The sequence below is a fragment of the Pleurodeles waltl genome, chromosome 6 (genome assembly GCF_031143425.1).
Source record: "Pleurodeles waltl isolate 20211129_DDA chromosome 6, aPleWal1.hap1.20221129, whole genome shotgun sequence".
Classification (NCBI taxonomy): Eukaryota; Metazoa; Chordata; class Amphibia; order Caudata; family Salamandridae; genus Pleurodeles; species Pleurodeles waltl.
The window spans coordinates 1,205,009,973-1,205,030,745 of NC_090445.1; the positions used below are offsets into that span (position 1 = coordinate 1,205,009,973).

The window sequence follows — 20,773 nt, forward strand, 5'->3', positions numbered from 1 at the left end:
AAGGACTTGGGGATCTCGGCCACTTTAAAAAAAGAAAACATACACTAACAGATCCACACACCCACTCCGACTCACAAAGCTACTCACACACCGAGACACCTACTCTCACACCCATACAGCCACTCACACCCACCCACCCAACCAAACAGTCACTCACACCCACCCAGTCCCTCAAACCCACTCACACCCCCACTCAGACTCAGAGCTTTCACACACACACACAACCACCCACTTACACAGCCACACAGCTTTCACACACCCACTTACATACCCACACACACCCTCACACAGCCACCCACACAGCTAGTCACACATGCACTCACACACCAACTTACAGGCCCCCTCACATCCCCGCTCACACACTCAAATTGCAGGCACTGTATAATTAGGAAATAGCATTAAAAAAAAACATAGAAATTCAAAACAAAGGTTACAGGGACATTACAGTTAGGAAATATTTTTTTTTTTTAAACATTAGCAATTCACTGAAAAAAACAAAGGTTACAGGGATGTCATAGATTTCACTAGTCAAAACCATTGAAATTCTGCAGCTATAGTTAGAGTAATCGCAAATAACTATAACTTGTGCCCTAAAGTAACTTAGCTATAACATCCCTGTAACCTTTCTTTTTTTCAGTGAATATACACACACACACAGATTTATTTTACACAGTGGTGGTCTCCAGCAGTTAGGATCTGATTACCACAGGAAATGGATACTTTGGTTAGCTCATTACTTTGGCTTTGTTTGACGAATCTTCACAACACTTTCTAAAAAAACCCTCATCCATCTCAGCTCCCTCCTTTAAAGTTTTGGGTGATGCAACAATCTGAGTCTGAGAAAAACAGGAAGGTCGAAAACACAATTTCCTCATGCAGTTTTAGTCACTGCTACAACCAAATGGCAGTAGGGAATTACACCAAATTTGGCAGAAAGCTAGATCTTTATTTTGGAAGCATGTTTTTTTTTTGGTGTAAATCTGTTCAGTAGTTTTTGAGAAATTAAGGTTCAAAACGTATGGATGTCTCAACGGTAGGGCTTGTAGGATTCTCCCGGGACTCTCCCAGGGAGCCAACTTCACATAATAGAGCAATCTGACTGGCTGAGTGGGGTATACCCCTCCCCCCATGCACTCCGATAGGCTGGCCCCAATATGAAGAGAAACGTTGCAGCCATCATAACAGGACAAAAGAACTCAGTCCCCTGTCTGAAAATGAAGAGAAAAAATATATGGGGGGGAGGGGGGTAACCCTGACCCTCTGGACCTTGTTCAGGGGAGTCCCCAGAGGGACCGCCGCTGGGGTCAAATTTAAAAAAAAAAAAAAAATTAGGTTGCCACACTCCGGCATGACTCTTGCCACACGAATCCTGCAGGATAAAACCATTTAAAAAAAGGGTAGTAAGAGTGTGGTGGGTTTTTCAGCAGCGGATAGGTGGATGACCCTCCAGCCAAACCTCAAGCGAGGTGTCCCCCTCTGTTGGAAGTAGGGAGCAGGGCCTAATCCCAGGCCAGGCCCTGTGGGCAGCATACGCGGCACACAGGCAAAGGCCATTCATGGCAGAGGTTGGCTGGAAGCAGAGTGTTGGGTGCAGAGCCTGCCTACAGGCGGAGCCCTGTGACCAACCACATGCCATGAATGGTGGGCAGTTGGCATAGGTAAGTACAGTAACAAAATATTATATTACATTACGAAAAAACAAAAATTGACAAAAATTCTAATAATGTTAAGAAATGGCATTATATACATCTTACTTTACATTATTTTAAAAACCTTAGCAATTCACTGAAAAATACAAAGGTTAAAGTGATGTTATAAGCTTGCTGAAAATGTCAGTTTAAACGTAACATTTTAAACTAAAAAAAAAATAAAAACAAATTCTGAAATACACCACTGCAATTTAACAGTTTTAGCTGCTGCAGCCATTTAGCAAAGCACAGATTGCAAAGAGACAACAACGGAAAAGGGTTCCAAGAATTCATTTTTTTTTACATTTCTGGATTTGTGAATCCCGAAACAACAAGAGACAAAAAGGATAGCCCTTTAAAGACACAACTTTTATCTTATATGTGGACAAAACAACAAAAGCACACTTAGTAAAATTCTACTTTCATTCCACGTTTGGTGAAAATGTGTTCCACAGCTTGAGATGTAGGAAACAGAAAGATTTCCTATGGGAGGTAAAATGAGAAAAAAAAAAATCCACAAACTCACCCTTCTCCCCTCTAAAACCTTTTCCCCCATGCACAGATCTGCAACAAATTTTGCATGCCAGACCTTAACATTCAAGTCCTAGCGACAGCCATACTTGAGTCATTAAGGTTAAAAGCTACAGGCAAATAATTTTTAAAAAAACCTTTACAATGGAAAATGCGACTGAACCATAAATACACAGCGGCCAATGCTAATGTGCTACTGCACAAAATTCTGTGGTATATAGCCCATATGTCACATTTGCGCTTACTCAAAAGAGCCTATCTGTGAAACGTAAGAAACACAACAACATTCTAAATACAGTAAAGATGAAATGATAGCTCTGCCTTGCTGGCCTCAACACTCCACGAGCATAACCTCTGAAGTTTGTTTAATCATCAGCCTGTTGACTGAAGCTTAGCATTCCAATTGCAACCAAGCCCTACTTTAAGATCTGTTGCCAGGAACTTCAACAATATTTGAGCTTATTTGCTGCCTCTTGTTTAATCAGCAGCCTATTCATGAAAGCAAAATTTTCTAATTGAAACGAACACCCACTGTTAGCTGTCTTGCTAGCTGAACTTGGATTCCAATAGCCAGATTGTTTTTCATGAAAGCAGTTTGTTATCTAGAACAATACATTATTAACTTCATTATTACTTTTCTTTTTACTACAAACAATACGGTCAAGTATTTCATTTACAGTTTTTAATAAAACTTTCCCTATTTTAAAGAAGTATTGTTTTCATGCTAGCTGTACGAAAATAAACATGCAATATAAATATTACTATTAACCCCTTCGCTGCCAGTCCTTTTCCCCCTCCTGTGCCAGGCCTTTTTTTTTTTGCCTATTCGGAATAGTTCTCGCTTAGGCCCTCATAACTTTTTGTCCACATAAGCTACCCACGCCAAATTTGTGTTCTTTTTTTTTCCAACATCCTAGGGATTCTAGAGGTACGCAGACTTTGTGGCTTCCCCTGAAGGAGGCCAAGAAATTAGCCAAAGTACAGTGAAAATTTTGTCTTTTAAAAACAAAACAAAAAAATACAAAAAAATGGGAAAAAAGGGCTGCAGAAGGCGGCTTGCGTTTTTTCCCCCTGAAAATTGCATCAACAAATGGTTTGCGGTGCTAAAATCACCAGATTCAGGAACAGGCAGACTTGAATCAGAAAACCCAATTTTTCAACACAATTTTGGCATTTTACTGGGACCCCATGTTTATGATTTTTGTGCTTTCAGCCTCCTTCCAGTCAGTGACAGAAATGGGTGTGAAAACAATGCTGGACCCCAGAAACCTAAAACTTTCTGAAAAGTAGACAAAATTCTGGATTCAGCAATGGGTAATTTGTGTAGATCCTACCAGGGTTTCCTGCAGAAAATAACAGAAATAAAAAAAATATTGAAATTGAGGTGAAAAAAAACAGCCATTTTTCTCTACGTTTTACTCTGTAACTTTTTCCTGCAATGTCAGATTTTTTAAAGCAATATACTGTTACGTCTGCTGGACTCTTCTGGTTGCGGGGATATTTAGGGCTTGCAGGTTCATCAAGAACCCTAGGTACCCAGAGCCAATAAATGAGCTGCACCTTGCAGTGGGTTTTCATTCTATACTGGGTATACAGCAATTCATTTGCTGCAATATAGAGTGTCAAAAATAGGTATCAAGATAACCTTTGTATTTCCAAAATGGGCACAAGATAAGGTGTTGAGGAGCAGTGGTTATTTGCACATCTCTGAATTCTGGGGTGGCCATACTAGCATGTAAATTACAGGGCATTTCTCAAGTAGACGTCTTTTTTTTTTTTTTTACACACTGTCTTATATTTGGAAGGAAACAATTTAGAGAAAGACAAGGGGTAATAACACTTGTTTTGCTATTCTATGTTCCTCCTAGTCTCCCGATAAAAATGGTATCTCACTTGTGTGGGTAGGCCTAGTGCCCGCGACAGGAAATGCCCCAAAACACAACGTGGACACATCACATTTTTCCACAGAAAACAGAGGTGTTTTTTGCAAAGTGCCTACCTGTGGATTTTGGCCTCTAGCTCAGCCAGCACCTAGGGAAACCTACCAAACCTGCACATCCTTTGTAAACCTCAAAATGTGGCTAAAAAAACAATTTTTCCTCACATTTCGGTGACGGAGAGTTCTGGAATCTGAGAGGAGCCACAAATTTCCTTCCACCCAGCATTCCCCCAAGTCTCCCGATAAAAATAGTACCTCACTTGTGTGGGTAAGCATACTGCCCGCAACAGGAAATGCCCCAAAACACAAAGTGGACACATCACTTTTTCTCAAAGAAAACAGAGGTGTTTTGTGCAAAGTGCCTACCTCTTGATTTTGGCCTTTAGCTCGGCCGCCAGCTAGGGAAACCTACCAAACCTGTGCAGTTTTGAAAACTAGAGAGCTTGGGCTCTCACCAGGTTCTGTTACCCAGAATCCTTTGCAAACCTGAAAATGTGGAGAGAAAAAAAACACTTTTTCCTTACATTTCGGTGACAGAAAGTTCTGGAATCTGAGAGGAGCCACAAATTTCCTTCCACCCAGTGTTCCCCCCCAAGTCTCCCGATAAAAATGGTACCTCACTTGTGTGGGTAGGCCTTGTGCTCGCAACAGGAAGTGCCCCAAAACAACATCTGGACACATCGAAATTAGCAAATAGAAAACTACCTGTTTTTGTGGGGGAGAGGGCACCTGCGTTTTTGGTCCTGGGCTCAGCAGCCATCTAAGAAAACCTACCAAACCCAGACATTTCTGAAAACTAGACACCCGAGGGAGTCAAGGGAGGTGTGACTTGCGTGGATCCCCCAATATTTTCTTACCCAGAATCCTCAGCAAACTGCAAATCTAGCTAAAAAAAAAAAACACACAATTTTTCCCACATTTCTGTGTGGTATCACTGCACCGGGACAAATTTCCTACCACCCAACGTTCCCCTCAGTCTCCCGGTAAAAATGATACCTCACTTGTGTAGGTGGGCCAAGTGTTTGTGTCAGGGAAGAGCCAAAAACACGTCGAAATTGAGGGGGAACCAAAGTGGGCCCAAAAGGGCAGTTTGAAAAAAAAAATGTTTAGGCTGACAGGTGCAGCAGAAGTTTTATTGGTATAGATGAGACAATGCTGGGTAGTAGGAATTTTGTGGATTACTGCAGATTCCGGAAGGTCCCATCACAAAAATGTGGGAAAATGTGTTCTTTCCAGCAAAGTTGCAGGTTTGCAGGGCATTGTGGGTAAGGAAATGGTGCAGAGTGCATGTGAAGCACACCACCCTGGAATCAACTAGATGTTTAGTTTTCAGATGTGTACAGGTCTTGTGGATTTTTGTACATGGCAGTGTCCCAAAGTAAAAAAAAAAAGTGCAGCTCTCACCATTCCAAGTGGGACGATTTTGAGAGTTACCAAGCTCCCATGGCCCAAATATAAAACAAAAAACAAAAATAATCAAATGTCCTCTTGGCATGGGATAAGATGTTTTAGTGTGCGGGGAGAGCTGAATGACTGTTAGCCCCTTCAGTTCGGGTGGGGGCATAAACAGGCCCATACTGGTTGGTAGCCACAACCCCACTATTTTCTTTCATTTTTTTTATTCCCTGGCATCTAGTAGACTTTCTGTCCCCCCGGGGTGAGGATCGGTGGTAATTGCCCAATTTGCCCACTGGTGGGTAGAACAACGTTGGCCCCATTTATTTGGGGTGGGGGTATGGCCATACCCCCAACCTTTTATTTTGGAAAAAAAATCTTCCCTGGTGGGCTTTCTGACCCCCTTGGGGGCAGATGGGCCTTCCAAAATAGGGGGGGGGCAGTTATGGCCAACAGTAATGTGCCCCCATGGGGAATGACCCTTGACCAAGGGGCTGCCCCCTCCAAAAAAAAACACAAACACACACACACACACAAATCCATGGTGTCGAGGTTTCTGCCCCCTTTGGGGGCAGATTGGCCTAACAAAAATAGGCTGATCTGCCCCCCAGGGGAGCGACCCTTGCCTAAGGGGTCACTTCCCATACATAAAAACATAAAGTAAATAAAAACATATATATATCCCTGGTGTCTAGAGCTTTCTGCCCCCCCGGGGGCAGATCCAACTAATTATATTAGGCCAATCTGCCTCGAGGGGGCAGAAAAGGCCTAAAAGTAGTTTGCCCCCCTGCCCCCCCCCCCTTATGCGTTAGTATAAAAAAAAAAAAAAAAAAAAACGCTGGTGTCTTGTGGTTTCTGTCCCCCTGGGGGCAGAAATGGGATACTAATAATTCCCCCCCCCCCCCCCACACCCCCAGGAACGACCCTTGCCTAAAAAATAAAAAAATAAAAAATACAACAATCCCTGGTGTCTAGGGGGGTTTAAACCCCACCGGGGGCAGATCGGCCTAATTGTATTAGAGGGGGGCAGAAACAGCCAAAAAACAAATTGCCCCCCTGGAGAGCAGCCCTTGCCCAAGGGGCCGCTCTCCTGGCCCAATAATAAAAAATAATAAAATTCCCTGGTGCCTGGTGGCATTTCTGCTGCCCGATCGCATCGTGATCGGGCAGCAGAAATGCTCAGAGAAGCCTGAAAGGAGAGGAAAGGCCTTCCCTCTCCTTCCAGGCTTTGCTGCCCCCTCCACCTGATCGGAGGAGAAATGCTTTGCATTTCTCCTCCGATCCGGCGCTTTGATGAGGTCATCAGACGCCACAGGGGGGTCACGGGGGGTGGAGGCCGAAGGGGAAGCAATTCCCCTTCCATCCTTGCCTAGGGGAGGGGTGTGCCTGGCCACGTGGGCCCATAGCAGGACGAGTTGATCTCGCCCAAGGCACCGGGGAACTGTTGCCTTGGATGAGATCACCTCGTCCGCGGCACACTAGGGGTTAATATAAATATACATAGTGTACTTTAGGTATTATGTTACTCATTTGCAAACTTGGGGTTCATTTACCAATCTCTCGTGTTTCGGAGTCGTGATTTGTGTTCTAATCAGAACATCTTTAAGGTAATATATGACTATTGTTTCTAGCAGTCAAATGAAAACCAGCACTCATACTCCTTGACCTTTCAGCAGCCAATTACATACAGACCATGTCATTTTGCAGAGCAGATTTAGTAACTGGGCTTTAGTGGAGGTGCCTAAACTAAACTGCATTCGATTTTCCCTCTCAAACCAAAGGTATATTATCAACACTAGATGCATAGAATCAGCATTGCGTCTTTAAGATGATCATCACAGGGATCCTCCTGGTAATGCCTGCTCTTTAATGTTTATAATTATCATCTAGCACAGCTGTGAAGTAACACTTAAAAATGTATGCCAATGAAACTCAAATTAATTTCCAGTTGAAAAAGTCACTAAACTAGAGTACAGTTACTGTCTGGATCATGTTTTCCCTACAAGTTGAAACCAGATATACAGATCATGTCTTAACTTGTGAAAACAACCCAGATTCCAGATGCTGGTATCATTAGTTGTTAAAGTGTTTTTACATAATTTGACAGCCTTAATAAATGGGAGAACGTGGGCTGCACAACACAGACCCATTCCTATTTTCAGCTGATCGCCCACACCCACTAGTGTGGTTTTTGTAGCATGCTTCTTGTTATATTCACATTTCATTCTAGCCTAACTCCTCAGTTCTTTATTTTTCCACTCATCCTTGCTTGAAACTCCTACACTTCATTTAGACTATGGTACTCAACCAAGCAAAAACCTCATACCTGAGCTCTTTCCTTTTTCCTCAACAGCTAAAATGGAGAGCGACCAGTAGTGAAATGAGGACACTATCTGTAAGAAACCAAACATTTTTTTAATCTTAAACTTGTACTTCCATTGTATTCCATTTGTCTATGTAAACTGTATGTCCTCTTTTAAGCACTTATTAAAATGCTCAGCCACCCCAATTGTTTCAAGGTGGTAAAGCACACACTTCTTATATGCGTTACAATACACATGGTCAGATTATCCTCAGACTCATCTAAAGAAAAATAAACACGTGGGTCCCTTTGTTGCTGCGCCACTGGATTCAAGCTAGCCTGGCTGATGAGGGGTGATACCCTGAAACCAGTCCCAGGATGCTTGAATCCTCTCCAGGGAGGACCTGGCTTGGCAGTTTGAGATGGACTACTCACATTGGGAGCAGGGTCAAGACTGATTTGCATATATCTGGGTCCAAACTGGGGTGACATGGCAAGCAAAATAACAACGGATTAAACCCACGTCTGTGACTGGGGGTGAGTGGTTGAAAAGTTTCAACACTCCGTCCATCATTTTATTTTGTGATATTTTCAATTAACCAATCTACCAAAGGCAAGGCGAGGCGCACACATCTGTTCAGCAGCAGGATATTCTCGCATGTGTGTGCATTACTAATACACATATCATAACACTGTCATAAACTGCATTTCTTGACTCTCAGCTTGAGAAATGTTTTCTGGAACCAGTCTCAACCTCTCATTCTGTTACTACATTTGAGGAGACATGTGGAGTTTCACAAGGCTCATCACTGAGCCCATCCTTATTCAATCTGTATGTATGCTCATTCTCACAGGGTGGTGTTAGCGTCATATGGGAAGACATGCAGATTTTGACCCTGACACTTAATTCTACTCACGTCACCCAACAATTAAACGTCTGCCTTAGGGAAGTCACAGACTGGATGTCTAACAATAGATTAAAGCTTAATGGGGAGACAATTGAGTTAGTAGTGGTAGGCAAGGCCAGCTCCAGGTGGCAGGAACTTGCATGGCAAGATTATCTGGGAGATAGTCCAAAGCCTTCCTAAGCAGTAAAAAACCTAGGCCTCTGGAGAAACGATGAGCTTACAATGGAGACTCAAGTTAACAAATTGGCCAAGGCATGCTTTGGCATATTAAGATCTTTAAGGATATTTCTGCAGATGCTACCTTGCCATGAGAAGAATAGTGCTGCAAAGTGTTATAAACTCTCGCCTGGATTACAGAAATGACCTGTATTTGGGAAGTCTGAAATATGTTCTCAAGAGACTCCAGGTGATACAAAATGCTGCAGCAAGAACGATTACTAAAATTCCAAAATACCAAGCAGCCAGGCCAGCTTTGGCATTGTTGCACTGGCATCTGTCCAAAAAAGGTTTTACTTTAACACCCTATGTATAGCTTACCGGGCAATTCAAGAGAAAGCACCTCCTATTATACAGTCATTATTTAAGCCTTATACTCCAGGAAGAACCTTACGGTCTAGCAACAAAGGTCCCATGATCGTACCAAAGATTAAGAGGGCAAGGAGTGGAGGTCGCTCTTTTGTTTTTCTCACCTCCAGGCTTTAGAACACCCTCTCGTCATTCCACAGAAACTAAACATCAGAAGTCAGCTTCAGGAAAATGTTAAAACATCTCTTAATTGTGCCACATGGAATCAGGAGTATGTCGGTAAAGGGTTTGTTCTGCATTTAGCACAGAGAGGCCCGGTTCAGGTAGCTGTGCGCTATACAATCACCTTTGATTTGATTGTCCTCACTCCATGAATTTCTAAATAGGAGCACATCATCCTGGTAGCATTTTACTCTCCTTAGACCCTCAAGAAGAAATTCCACGACCCTCAGAAAAGTTTAAGGTCAAAAGGTATGCACAAGAACTAATATACACCTATGGGAGTGACAAAGGATATGAGCTCCTAAGATCCCTCATGTAAATGCACCTGGTAGTAGGTGTAGGAGGCTGGCCTGGCTTGTAGTGGGTACCAAGGGGTACTTACACCTTGCACCAGGTCCAGGTATCCCGTATTAGTGTAGAGGGGTGTCTAGCAGCTTAGGCTGATAGAAAAGGTAGCTTAGCAGAGCAGCTTAGGCTGAACTAGGAGGCGTGTAAAGCTCCTACTATACCACTGGTGTCATATGCACAATATCTTAAGAAAACACAATACACAGATATACTAAAAATAAAGGTACTTTATTTTTATGACAATATATCAAAGTATCTCAGTGAGTACCCTCAGTATGAGGATAGCAAATATACACAAGATATATGTACACAATACCAAAATATGCAGTAATAGCAATAGAAAACAGTGCAAACAATGTATAGTCACAATAGAATGCAATGGGGGCACATAGGGATAGGGGCAACACAAACCATATACTCTAGAAGTGGAATGCGAACCACGAATGGACCCCAAACCTACGTGATCTTGTAGAGGGTCGCTGGGACTGTAAGAAAACAGTGAGGGTTAGAAAAATAGCCCACCCCAAGACCCTGAAAAGTGGGTGCAAAGTGCACCTAAGTTCCCCAAAGAGCACAGAAGTAGTGATAGGGGAATTCTGCAAGGAAGACCAACACCAGCAATGCAACAACAATGGATTTCCTGACGAGAGTACCTGTGGAACAAGGGGACCAAGTCCAAGAGTCACGATCAAGTCGGGAGTGGGCAGATGCCCAGGAAATGTCAGCTGTGGGTGCAAAGAAGCTGCCACCGAATGGTAGAAGCTGTGGATTCTGCAAGAACGTCAAGGGCTAGAAACTTCCCCTTTGGAGGATGTATGTCCCACGTCGTGAAGAAGCTTGCAGAGGTGTTTCCGTGCAGAAAGACCGCAAACAAGCCTTGCTAGCTGCAAGGGTCGCGGTTAGGATTTTTGGATGCTGCTGTGGCCCAGGAGGGACCAGGATGTCGCCAATTGCGTGAGGAGACAGAGGGGGCGTCCAGCAAGACAAGGAGCCCACTCAGAAGCAAACAGCACCAGCAGAAATGCCGGAACAGGCACTACGAAGTGGAGTTAACCGGAGCTCACCCGAAGTCACAAAGGAGGGTCCCACGACGCCGGAGGACAACTCAGGAGGTCTTGCACTGCAGGTTAGAGTGCCGGGGACCCAGGCTTGGCTGTGCATGAAGGAAATCCTGGAAGAGTGCACAGGAGCCGGAGCAGCTGCAAATCACGAGGTTCCCAGCAATGCAGTCTAGCGTGGGGAGGCAAGGACTTACCTCCACCAAACTTGGACTGAAGAGTCACTGGACTGTGGGAGTCACTTGGACAGAGTTGCTGAGTTCAAGGGACCTCGCTCGTCGTGCTGAGAGGAGACCCAGAGGACCGGTGGTGCAGTCTTTTGGTGCCTGCGGTTGCAGGGGGAAGATTCCGTCGAACCACAGGAGATTTCTTCGGAGCTTCTAGTGCAGAGAGGAGGCAGACTACCCCCACAGCATGCACCACCAGGAAAACAGTCGAGAAGGCGGCCGGATCAGCGTTACAAGGTCGCAGTAGTCGTCTTTGCTACTTTGTTGCAGTTTTGCAGGCTTCCAGAGCAGTCAGCGGTCGATTCCTTGGCAGAAGGTGAAGAGAAAGATGCAGAGGAACTCTGATGAGCTCTTGCATTCGTTATCTAAAGAATTCCCCAAAGCAAAGACCCTAAATAGCCAGAAAAGGAGGTTTGGCTACTTAGGAGAGAGGATAGGCTAGCAACACTGGAGGAGCCTATCAGAAGGAGTCTCTGACGTCACCTGCTGGCACTGGCCACTCAGAGCAGTCCAGTGTGCCAGCAGCACCTCTGTTTCCAAGATGGCAGAGGTCTGGAGCACACTGGAGGAGCTCTGGGCACCTCCCAGGGGAGGTGCAGGTCAGGGGAGTGGTCACTCCCCTTTCCTTTGTCCAGTTTCGCGCCAGAGCAGGGCTGGGGGATCCCTGAACCGGTGTAGACTGGCTTATGCAGAAATGGGCACCATCTGTGCCCATGAAAGCATTTCCAGAGGCTGGGGGAGGCTACTGCTCCCCAGCCCTAACACCTTTTTCCAAAGGGAGAGGGTGTAACACCCTCTCTCTGAGGAAGTCCTTTGTTCTGCCTTCCTGGGCCAAGCCTGGCTGGACCCCAGGAGGGCAGAAACCTGTCTGAGGGGTTGGCAGCAGCAGCAGCTGCAGTGAAACCCCGGGAAAGGTAGTATGGCAGTACCCGGGTCTGAGCTAGAGACTCGGGGGATCATGGAATTGTCTCCCCAATGCCAGAATGGCATTGGGGTGCCAATTCCATGATCTTAGACATGTTACATGGCCATGTTCGGAGGTACCATTGTGACGCTATACATATGTCGTGACATATGTATAGTGCACGTGTGTAATGGTGTCCCCGCGCTCACAAAGTCCGAGGAATTTGCCCTGAACAATGTGGGGGCACCTTGGCTAGTGCCAGGGTGCCCACATACTAAGTAACTTAGCACCCAACCTTTACCAGGTAAAGGTTAGACATATAGGTGACTTATAAGTTACTTAAGTGCAGTGGTAAATGGCTGTGAAATAACGTGGACGTTATTTCACTCAGGCTGCAGTGGCAGGCCTGTGTAAGAATTGTCAGAGCTCCCTATGGGTGGCAAACGAAATGCTGCAGCCCATAGGGATCTCCTTGAACCCCAATACTCTGGGTACCTCAGTACCATATACTAGGGAATTATAAGGGTGTTCCAGTATGCCAATGTAAATTGGTGAAATTGGTCACTAGCCTGTTAGTGACAATTTGGAAAGAAATGAGAGAGCATAACCACTGAGGTTCTGGTTAGCAGAGCCTCAGTTAGACAGTTAGTCATAACACAGGTAACACATACAGGGCACACGTATGAGCACTGGGGCCCTGGCTGGCAGGGTCCCAATGACACATACAACTAAAACAACATATATACAGTAAAATATGGGGGTAACATGCCAGGCAAGATGGTACTTTCCCACAGTAGGCAGATGTGAAATCTAGTGCAGTAAAAATCTTGGTTCAGTCTAACTTGGACAACATTGCTGACTTTCTGGGAAGGGGCAGCTGATCTCCCACCACTCCCTTATTAAGTGCCCTTAAATAAAAATACAGACATCTCGTCCCTCTTTTTTGGCCACAAATAGAGCGCTAACTACGCACTTGCCTCAACTGGGGCAATTACCTCTTGACTCACCAATCTTTCCAATTCATGACTCACTTGGGCCCGCATCCCAATTGGAAAATTACTGTCCTTGGCTACTACTGGTGTAGCTCCCATTTTCAGTTTGATTTTATAAACATATGATTTAACACAACCCAAATCTTCACTGAAAACCCTCAAGACATTTTCCACACCATTCAAGCACTTCATGCTATTGTGGCCTGGCACTGGGTTCAGTATACGTATGCATATCCTCCAAATGAGATCAGCCAAGGATGTCTACTAGAGGCAGTTACATCTTTCAATTAGTGACCCTGTCTTTGTCCCCACAAAAAAAAAAAAAAAAAAAAAAAAAAAAACTTGACCTCTATAACCTCCTGTAGGAAGCTGGCCTGGTGTGCGGTAAGCATCTATTGTGTTATCACCTTATACTAGGACCAGGTATCCCCTATTTGTGAAGTGAAGCTAGGGCTCTCTAGAGGTAGCTGTGGATGAGCTGCCAAGACTTATCTAGGAGACATGCAAACCTTTTGTAATACAACTATAGTCACAGCACCTACACACATAAAAGAACCACACACAGTGTTACAAAAATAAAGGTACTTTATCGTAATAACACAAATACTAAAATACTGGATAGGCAATACCCCAACTGGAGTTAAGTACACACACTATTATGCACACATTGGAAGTCAGTGACAAAATAGCATAAAAGGTAATAGACAACAGCAAAACCAATAGAAAATACTGAAGACCCAAGTGGGGTACCAAACGATATATTAAGTAACTACCCAAGAAATTGGAATCAGTAGAGGGGAGCTGGAGGAACTAGGAATCCCAAAAGGTAAGTACCAGAGTGTCACCCAAAGACCAGTAGAAAAAGGGTAAGTAACTGGTTCTCCCCAAACCTACCAAAAGGAATTCAGAAGAGGATTTTGCAAGACCAGACAATACTGCAAGACCCCAAAGGTAGATCCTGGTAGAGGAAGACCTATAAAGGAAGGGGACCAAGTCCAGTTCGCGTTGGAGTGTCAGGTTGTGGCATGAGACACTACCCACCAGTCTGTGGATGCAGGACCAGGACGACAGTGGATGAAGACAGTCAGAAGACCCGTAAAAGAGTTTCTGAAGTGATGCAGTTGATGTCACACATCGGAAGAAAAGCTGCAGTCGATCAGTGGTGTGGAAAAACCTCTAACAAGCCTTGGCAAAGGCTAACGTTGTGGATGAAGAAATGCAGGGCTGCCGGGGATCAGCAAGGTCCAGGGGGACTCAACCCACAGAGGGGAGTCCCGGGTGACCCTCAGCAGTGAGGAGAGTCCCAGGAAGAGGAGGCAGCCCCCACAGGTAACCCACAGGTAGCAAGCACAGGAGTCACGGCGAGGCCCACGCAGCACACCCAGAAAGGAGTCCTACGTTGTTGAAGCAGCACCCAGAGGGCTGTGTGTCACAGGGAAGAAGGCTGGGGGCTGGGGCTACATGGCACCTGAAGATCCCTTGGAGGAGATGCGAACAAGCCTTGGTAGCTGCAAGAGATGATGTGCACAGGGTACTGTCCTGCTTGGAAAGGCAAGGACTTACCATCTTCCAAGTTGGACAGGTGGTAGAGAGGACCAAGGGGACCACTCCAGTCCACAGCCCGTGATGCAAGATCCATGCAGCTCAGGAGGAGAGGAGATCCAAACAGCCGGTCATCATTGCAGTTGGTGCCGTCAGATGCAGGGGAGTGACTCCTTCACTCCAAGGGAGACTGCTTCTAGTTTCTTGTGCAGACTGAAGGCTTGTCGCCCTCAGAGGATGCACAGCTGGGGAAACGTTGCAGTTGCTGGAAGGAGCCCGAGAAACAATGTTGCAGAACAGAGTCATTGCTGTGGATGCAGATTGTCGGTTCCTGGAGGGTCCAGCTGCAGTTCCAGTGGCCAGAAGGTGACAAACAATACCGAGGAATCGTGCGGGAATCTTGCTAATCCAATCTTAGAACCCTCACAAAAGGGAGACCTTAAATAGCCCAGGAAAGAGAAATTGTCACTTAACAGGGTGACCACCTATCAGGAGGGAGCTGTAATGTCACCTGCCTGTCCTGGCAACTCAGATGCTCCCAAAGGCCTCTGCCCACCTTGGATTCAAAAAGGCAGAATCAAGTTGCCACCTGAAGGAGCTCTTAGCACCACCCTTGGGGTGGCGATGGACAGGGTAGTGGTGACTTCCCTTTCCAATGTCCAGTTTTGCGCCAGAGCAGGGACCAGGTGTCACTGGGCTGGTGAAAATCAGTTTATGTAAGGAGGGCACCAAATGTGCCCTTCAAAGCATATCAGTGGCTTGAGGAGGCTACCACTCCCAAGCCAGGTAACACCTACTTCTAAGGGACAGAAAGTTGCCTCCCTCTCCCATAGGAAATCCTTTGCTCTGCATCATCTGCTTGAGCTGGTCAAGCAGCAGGAGGGTAGAAACCTATCTGAGGGGTGGCAGCAGAGTGGGCTGCCCAGAAATCCTCAGAAGACTGGTAGGAGCAATGCTGGTGGTCCTTTAAGGAGCCCCGAGTGCATGGAATCATACAACCAATACTGGCAAGTGTCGGATTACGATTCGGACATGTTTGATCCCAAACATTCCCAGGTTCGGAGTTACCATTATGTAGCTGGACACAAGTATCGACCTGTGTCCAGTACATGTGTAAAACGGCTTACCCGCACTTACGACGTCCAGTAAAATGGAGCTGGAGTTCATAAGGGCACTCCTGCAGGGGTGCCCACACACACTGGGACTTGCACCCTGCCCTCTGTGCCAGGAGGGCATCCCATAAGGGTGACTAACAGTGACCAGGTGCAGTGACCTGAAGTGAAAGGGTGCATGCACTTTTCCATGTAGGCTGCAATTGCAAGCCTGCAGACACACTTTACATGGGCTCCCATGGGTGGCACAATACATGCTGGAGCCCATGGGGAATCCCTGGGGCCTCAATGCCCTGGATACGTAGGTACCAAATACTAGGGCATTATATGGGGGCAGCAGTATGCCCAATGTTGGAGGGGGGGGGGGGGGGGGGGTGAAGTCCCAAGCAACCAAATTTAGAGGGAGAGCGCACAGCCACTGGGGTCCTGATTAGCAGGATACCAGGGAACACAGTCAAAACATACTGAAATCAGGCAAAAAGTGGGAGGTAACCATGCCAAAAAGAGGGTACTTTCCTCCCACTTTTACATACATGGATTGCAGCCTTATAGGCCTCTATGCACATGTTGAAATGCTTCTTCCAAGGTGGTTAAACAACCGCACAAGTCAAAAAACATTCACACTCCACCATCCACTACCACCACACTGGCAGGGTTAACACCAGTCTTGTAGTTCCAAGTGCAGCACCACCTCGCCATAGATTTGCTTGACCTCAGATAAATTCTTACCCAGTCAAGATGATCTGCAGCACTTCTTATAATGACCTCTTCTCCCACATTGGTTACATAAAGCCCTGCAGTGTTACGAAACTTGAGGGGGTGTACCTGCAAAGTACATGGAGGAACTACCTCCGAACTCACTCAGGAGCTCTCAAGGTCAGGGCACTGTGCTGAGGTGGGGGGCCCCTAGAGCTTACCCCTTCCCCAGCATTGCAGGGACTGCGGGGTCCTTTGTTACACCACTGATAAAGCCACAGGATGAGGATAATCCTGTTAGCCATAGGTCCTTGTTGCCAAAGCCTATAGTAAACTTTAAACCTCACCTCCCTTTCCTTTGTGTCCACACCTTTAACAGTTTTCACCACATGTACCTGTGCCTTCTCATCATACCATTTTTATTTCTTTTACTCAAGCTATCATATGCTGTACCAGTTTTACAACAGTCAACACTGCAGTCAAAGGAGTCTGGTCTTTGAGCCAAGGTTCCTCCCTTAATCTCTCATCCTACAATTAAGTAAAAAAAGGGTTGTACAACCGTCCTGTTAATGCACCACATTTAAATGATGCTGTGAGCGAGTTTCTTTAGACTTGTCACGTAATCATCCACATTCTCATGCTGACCATGTACCAATTTACCAAAGTGGTACAGCTTCAATATTGTGCTGACCTTTGGCAAGATGTGCAAGTCATGCTTTTTCACGCTAATTTTTAATTCATTGAAACCTCAAGCTTCTCCTTGCTCTAGCTGAGCAAATCATCTAGGATCTCCTGCCCTTCATCATCTAATCAATACATAAAGTTAACATTACTTGTGCTGCATATGCACTGAAATATTTGACAAAACCTTTTTTCCCATATGCTCATTTGGCTGGACACTACTGGGAATGCCAAAAACAAAGGGATAGCTTTTACGTTCTGTATCTTTAGTAATGTCTGCACTAAAAACCCAGTAACAGATAAAGTTGCCCACACACGTTCAAAAAAAAAAACAATGCTTTGAAAATATTAAAATGGATATGCACCTCAATAACACAGCTTCACTAGATATACACCATTTGGAAATCCTCCCTTTTGCACCCATAAGGTCCATGAAGAAAATTCCTATTTGTTAATCTCTTTTTAGTCACATGGAGCTGTGTAATTTACTACAGTAATTTCCCAAAGCATAGATGGACCTTAACTAAAGAGATTAAGTATGTGGAGTTATGAAATTCACTACAAGAATTTCCCAAAGCTCAGAGGGACCATACTCAGTTGGAGGTAAAGTTATCTATCAAGGAATTCAAAATAGAATTTCCTAGTACCCAAGTGACTATAAGGTGTGCCAATCATAGTACAGCCACTGGCTAAGTGTATAAAATGTGCCAATCGCTGAATAGTAACTAGCTTGAGGACCACTACTTCAATGTCGAGGCGAGGACAGTTGATTAACAACAGTTTCATCCTTATCCAGTTAGTGGGGGTCATTACGACCCTGGCGGCAGGCTGGCTGTGTTCCGCCAGCAATTATGACCGTGGCGGAATTGCCACGGCCAAACCGCCGGCCCCTCCATTTTCCCGCCAGGATTCCGCCTGGCAGTCATAATCCCCAGGGCAGCGGTGCAAGCACCGCTGCCCTGGGGATTATGAGTCCCCGACCGCCGGCCTGTCCATGGTGGTACACACCGCCATTGAAAGGCCGGCGGTAAGGGGACTTGGGGTGCCCCTGCACTGCCCATGCACTTGGCATGGGCAGTGCGGGGGGCCCCCAGGCATAGCCCCGTCGCGCATTTCACTGCCCGAATTTCGGGCAGTGAAATGCACGACGGGTGCTACTGCACCTGCTGGAAATCAGCATTGCCGCCGGCTCTATTAAGAGCCGGCTGCAATGTTGATGTGACATTTCCGCTGGGCCAGCGGACGGTAACACGGTTACCGTCCGCTGGCCCAGCGGAAATGTCATAATAGGGAGACAGGAATACCGCCGGCAATGGTGGTATTCGTAATGACCCCCAGTATGTCCAATGTCTCTCACACACACGTTATCCAGTCTTCCTATGGAATTCTGCCCAACTTGGTAAGATGGCTGCCACTATTACGTCATATGCATCCAAGTCAACCTTTTCCACCAGTGATCAGGCTCGCTACCTAAAAAGGGTCTGTTTCTCAAGAATGTTGAGTTTATTTTGCACTTGTAGGGCTCACACATGCTTGCGGAAGATGCAGAAGCAGTAGGAGGATACTGAGTCATCATTGTTTTCTTGTTGTCCAGCATGAAGCCTAGATTCCAGCAAAGTCAGTGGGGGAAGGAGAAGGTCCAATTTCTGCAGGCCACCAGGATGTCCCCCATGGGGAGCTTTTGTTTCTGAAGATCAGTACCTTGGTCTTGTCCGTGTTGAGCTTCAGGCAGTTGTCCTACATCCAAGTTGGCGACATCCGCCATGAAGTTGGTCTTAGTGTTGGTGGTGTCTTTGGAGAGGGAGAGGATGAATTGTGTTTTGTTGGAGTAGAATGTGATGTTGAATCTGTGGGTTTTGACGATGCTGGCCATAGGTGTCATAAGTGTTGAAGAGTTTGGGGCTGAGCGAGAATCCTTGGAGTACTCTATAGATGACTTGCTATGGGTCAGAGAATAAGGAAGGAAGGAAGGAGGATTTTTTGTGTTCTTCCAGTGAGGAAAGAGATGATCCATTTGAGAGCTGCTCCTTGGATGCCCATCATGTGCAGCCTTGTGATGCATGTGTGGTGGGAGACTGTACTGAAAACTGTCGAGGGGTCTAAGAGAATCAGTGCTGCCGTTTTTCCTCGGTCGAGTAGGGTTTAGATGTCATCAGTAGCCGCAGTGAGTGCTGTCTCTGTGCTGTGTTTGCTTCAGAATCTGACTGGAAGGAGTGAAGTAGGAGGTTCTGTTCCAGATGTGAAGACAGTTGTTGGTTGAAGGCCAGGAACCGGAGCAGGAAGAACAGTCAGTAGTTGTTGAGTTTGCTGGGGTATGCCAATGGCTTCTTTAGTAGGGTGTTATCTTCTACATGTTTATAGCCCTCAGGGAAGGAGACCAAGGCACTTGAGGAGTTGAACAAGGTGGTGAGTACAGGGCAGATTCTGGCTTCACTTAGGTTGAAGCTGTTTTGAGGGCATGGGTCGGATGTTGCCTCTGAATGGACAGAGTTCACAATTGAGGCAGCGTCCTGTGGGGTAAACTGGCTCCATTCGGGTAGTCAGATATCTGTGGTGGTAGCGGGGACATTGTTTTGCTTGAAGTAGTCAGAAACCTTGGTCTGGGATTTGAAGTTTCTGTCAGTGTTGGAGATCTGGTCATGAAAGAAGTTTGCAAGGATGTCACAGAGTTCCTGTGCGGTGGTGATGTTGTTTGTTGCTGTTGAGGGATTGGAGAATTCTGTGATTATGTTGAAGAATTATTTGCTGTTATTGGAGCTTAATTCGATGCATGATCCTAAGGCCTTTTTCTTTGATTCTCTCACCTGTCAATTGTAGAGCTTGTGGCCTATCTTGAAGACTGTCTTGTTGGTCATATCCTTGCTGGTGCACCATCTTCTCTCCAGTTAATTACGGTATTGTTTAGCGGTTCTGAGGTCAAATGGACACCACAAAGCCAAAGACCCACCATCATCCAGCCCCTTATCCCCAACTTACTGAACTACAGCACACTAAGCAGGGAATCACAGATCAGCTTCTCCAATGACTAGAGACCATACAGAACGTTGCAACAAAAGACTTGTCTTAGATCTCCCAAGATAAACCCACATCACCCTCTACCTCAGGGAACTCCACTAGCTCCTTGTACAGAAAAGATGCCAGTTCAAGCTCCTGATTCACCCATATATGGCCCTACACAACTGCGGCCCGCTTACTTGAACTGTTGCCTGAATTTTCATCAGGCCACCCGGCACTTCAGCTCCACTTCCCTTTCTCTAACCCTCACCCCTGCATCTGAGGTAGCAGATGCAAAGATCACTCTTTCTCCTAACTATCAGCAAAGACATGGAACAAGCTAAACTTTCATCTCCGGACCTCCCCATCTCTTCCAGAGTTCTGAAAATACCTGAAGAACAGGCTATTTGGCTAATCAACTGGACCATGCCAGCACCTTGATACCATCACAGGTAACAAGAAGCGCTCTACAAATTTGATTGATGTTATCCTAGCCTCCTGCATGTTGAACCCACTAATCTCAGTATGGGATGCGGAGCCTCATGCGAACCACTGTGCAGATTTCAAAGGTTTGAGATTTATGTCACCTCCGAGCATGGCTCACCTGCAAGTTCCCTCATAACCTTCTTATGATGAGCTGCCCTTGAAACAATATGCACTATGAAAAATACGGACTACCTGCTAAGATCCTAATTCCCCCCAAACTCGA

The 20,773-nt window shown here is 45.8% G+C and overlaps 1 protein-coding gene across 1 annotated transcript in view; it reads right to left on the reverse strand.

Moving 5' to 3' along the window:
* Window positions 1-20,773, reverse strand: part of VPS26A (VPS26 retromer complex component A) — a 361,055-nt gene that overhangs the window by 272,903 nt on the left and 67,379 nt on the right. The window lies entirely within an intron of this gene.